This window comes from Lontra canadensis, unplaced genomic scaffold (genome assembly GCF_010015895.1).
Source record: "Lontra canadensis isolate GAN:19392208 unplaced genomic scaffold, GSC_riverotter_1.0 scaffold151, whole genome shotgun sequence".
Classification (NCBI taxonomy): domain Eukaryota; kingdom Metazoa; phylum Chordata; class Mammalia; order Carnivora; family Mustelidae; genus Lontra; species Lontra canadensis.
In genome coordinates, this window is record NW_022631145.1 from 309,562 (window position 1) to 313,321 (window position 3,760).

The following is a 3,760-nucleotide window of genomic DNA, read 5'->3' on the forward strand; positions in this document are numbered from 1 at the left end:
TTGATTTATGTATGTTAAGCCATCCTAGTGTGTTTGGCAGGGACAATTAATTACCATTCAGCTCAGTTTGAGTTTTTTGATATGTCAACTGTTAATGTCCTTAGGCAGGTAAAGTTTGCTATCAGGGTCTATTTTGGGTTGAGGCCACTGCTCAAACTCTGAAGTACGGTGGTGCCACTGGCTTAGAACAGCCAGATAGGACTGTTGGCTTGGTTCCCTTCCCAAGTGAGGCCATAGGATGGGCTCCATGGTTGCCTGCGTTCTCTGGTCAGGCTTCCTAAATGTTAGATCTGGGTACTATACTTAGATTTAGGTGGGGTGTGAATTAGATTCCTGCCTCTGGCAGGCCAGGAAAACAGACCCCCAACACAGCTCATTGTTTGGGGACATAAATCAGGTAAGAATGTACACTGAATTGCCTGGCAAAACGGTGCCACTGGTTTTGCTCTGCTGATGGGGAAAGCCACCAGCTGTGCTCTCTGTTCAAGTGCCACTATAAGCAGGGCTGTCGGATAGGATATGCTGTTTCCTGTGTGTTCTGATGAGGTTCTCTGGTTGTGCAGGCTAAAGGCTGTGTTGAGCAAATGGTGAGGCTATGAATTAGTTTCCCTATCTGGACAGTGGGAGAACAAGCTCCAAGAAGAGCAAGGTTCTTTGTGTTAATGACTCAAGCCAACCCAAGTCCCAAGTTCCCTGGCTGAACAAGGCCACAGGCTTTGCTCTGTGGATAATTGGTTCTGCCTGCCAGACTCTCTGCTTGAGTGTTGCTAAGCTGCAAGGCTTCAAGGTGTTCTAGATCGGCTTTTGGTGGGGCAGGACCAAGGAACTACACTCAGTAGTAGGTGTACTATGACTGAGGTCCTCTGCCTGGGTGGGTGGTGAGGGTGGGAGTCCCAGGACGAGGCTCCAGGGCTTTCAAGGTTCTTAAGGACCAGAATCAGGCAGACTTGTGCTCCACCAAGTTCCCTGGTCAAAATGTGCCACTATCGTGGCTCTGAGGGTGAGCAAAGACACTGGTTGAGGGTACTACTTGAGTGCTGCAGGTAGGAACTTGTTCGGCTCAGATTCAAGTGCTAGTTGAAGCTCCACCCCTTTCTCCATCACAATCAGATTCCTGATGGTCAAACCCCATAGATTTCTCATTGATCCCCATGAGGTGAGAGCAGAGCAGGGACTCCCAAGAAGTGACCCACAATGATGGGGGAGCTAGATGTCCACCCCACACCATCATTTTCCACTGCAGGAACTATCAGGGGAGATCTCTCAGTATGGTGCTGTGCCAGCCTGGGGGAGGAGCAATGTGTTTACTGAATAGCTGCTCTTCTTACCCTTCTATTTAGGCTGTCTTGGTTCCTGTGGTACAGGGATGGGCTTTGGCCTCAACAAAGGATTCTCTCAGCATTGCCTTGTCCATAAATAGTTATTAGCTGTTGTTCTTGTGAGGGGATGCAAAACTGGGAACAACCTATGTCACTGCAAGAATTTCTTATTTAAAATTCATCTTATTAACCCTTTTGTAGTTCATAAGTGTGATGACTGGATGTTCATGCCATTGTGTGACATGTGCCTGCCTCAAACCTTGTTACAACCACGTCACATTACCCATCTGACATGAATGAATGAATGAATGAATGAATAAAATTCATCTTATTATGGCAGCCAAGTCTCAAAGCAATAAATTCCAATTTAGCTCTAAAATATATTGAAAACATACTCACAAAAATTTGAAGAAAAGATCATATCACTATCAGAGGTTAAAACTATCTGAAAACCTGGCCCCATAACCTGGGGGGAACTTCTAGTAATTCATTGTGATGAAGTTGGAATCTCTGATCCCATGACTTGGAGGCTTATACTGTCTTCTTCTACCACTAAACTGCTAAGAATAACAGTTTTGGAAGTGTTCTAAAATAGCCAACCCCAACATGCTTCATATTATTGCAGTCCTTCATCACAGGCCAAAATAAAATTTATTCCCATTATCTGTATGCCCATGATATATTGTGCTTCTTTTCAGTTGGAGCTCATTTGCACTTTCTCTATATCACCAAGGCTTTTTTCCTGAGCCCTTGGTTATCGAAATATGTCCCTAGATAATCACTCCCTCACTGAATATGCCACCCACTTCACCCACACAAGTGAACTACTTCAAAATCCCAGCCATTCTCCGCTATCTTCTCATGGTGTACTACTTATGCTCCTCTATCTGGTTCATCTCAGAAAACAAAGTTTATTTGTTTGAAGACCACCTTATGTGTGCATATAGCATTATATCTTGTGATATTTCTGGTTTATTCTATTTTGGATACTGGCATTTAATTGTTAGTTAATCACTCATTTTAAACAGTTCACCTGTGCTTGTAAATCCAAATAAGTGAATTGTATAGTAAGAGATTATGGAGCCAATATATTTTATATAATATATAAGAATACTTGTCAGATGTTCATGCAAATTCTAGAACTACCTATCCATCTATCCAAATGAAATACACATTTTAATAATTAAATGAAATCCATGCAATTAACCTACTTACAAGGTTATATAAAAAATGAAAAGATCTAGCACTTAATATGATAATTGTTGCCTACAGCATATACTGAAGTAAAATCCTTGTGGCATTAAAAAATGTTGTCAAAATAGCTTGAACAAACTATAAATTACAGCAAAGTTCACTATTACCAATGTTCTAAATTAAATATAGGATTTAGATTAAAAAAAATACTGGGTGTGGTGCAAAAAACAATGAATACTGTTACGCTGAAAAGAAATAAAAAAATACTGAGGTTAAATTCTTATTTCACTATATAGTAGATATATAAATTAAAAAGCTTATGCGCTTCGTTTTGACATCAGTTTTTTCATAACAACTGGTTGAAAATGATACAAAACTTACCAGGTTATTATGAAAATTGATACCAGATATGTATATGAGACACCTTGTAGGCTATCTGACCAAAAATAGTAGAGCAAATTCAAGTAGAAAAACAGAGCATCTGAGTTCAAACAAAAAAGTGGAACTTATGAGATCTCTTTGAAATAAAGAATATGACTTTTCTTTTTTAAAAAATTTTTAAATTTTTTATTATGTTCAGTTAGCCAGGAAGATGACCCTTCTCCTAAAAACAAATACTTAATACTTAAACACTTACAGATGATTTTGTGACTAACTGTATTGAACACTAACGTGCTGCCCAAATTTCCTTCAGAAATGATGGGCTGATTACTATCCCAGGTGCTGGAAGTACGGTTGCTGGTTGACAGCTCCCAACTATAAGGCCTGCTTCAGTAATTACCTCGATTTAAGAGAATAGTCTCAGCCAAGGTTATTCCTCAATTCCAGATGGCCTACAGCTAATCCTGATCTACAAAGGAGGATAAAGACTCATTCCCCTCATCCAAAATCAAGATTCTCCTGAAGTTTCATCTCATCTACAGAACTCTCCATGGATTGGCTAAGGCTTCCACTGATACTGCATTTCTGTTAAACTTCCTCTGAATAATCCTATTTTTTGTGAATTCCCTTCCATACCATTTATCCCATGAATACTCCTTAATGATATTAATCTTCAAATCACAGTTAGATTCCTGGGGAACCCAATATGCTAGAGCCAACACACACAATTTATAGCTATTATCTCATGAAATCATCACAAGCACCATTACCATCATCTCTAGAAGTAAACTGAGACATGAAGAAGTTATTTGCCCACTGTCCAGGATTTAAACCCTACATTTCACAAAAATGTAATGAACTTTGCC

General features: G+C 39.8%; 1 non-coding gene across 1 annotated transcript; it reads left to right on the forward strand.

Annotated features, from left to right (window-relative positions):
* The first annotated feature begins 1,508 nt into the window (after positions 1-1,508).
* Positions 1,509-1,612, forward strand: LOC116859243. Its single transcript, XR_004381123.1, has one exon. It is a non-coding gene; the product is annotated as a small nucleolar RNA U13 (small nucleolar RNA).
* Positions 1,613-3,760: the final 2,148 nt, after the last annotated feature.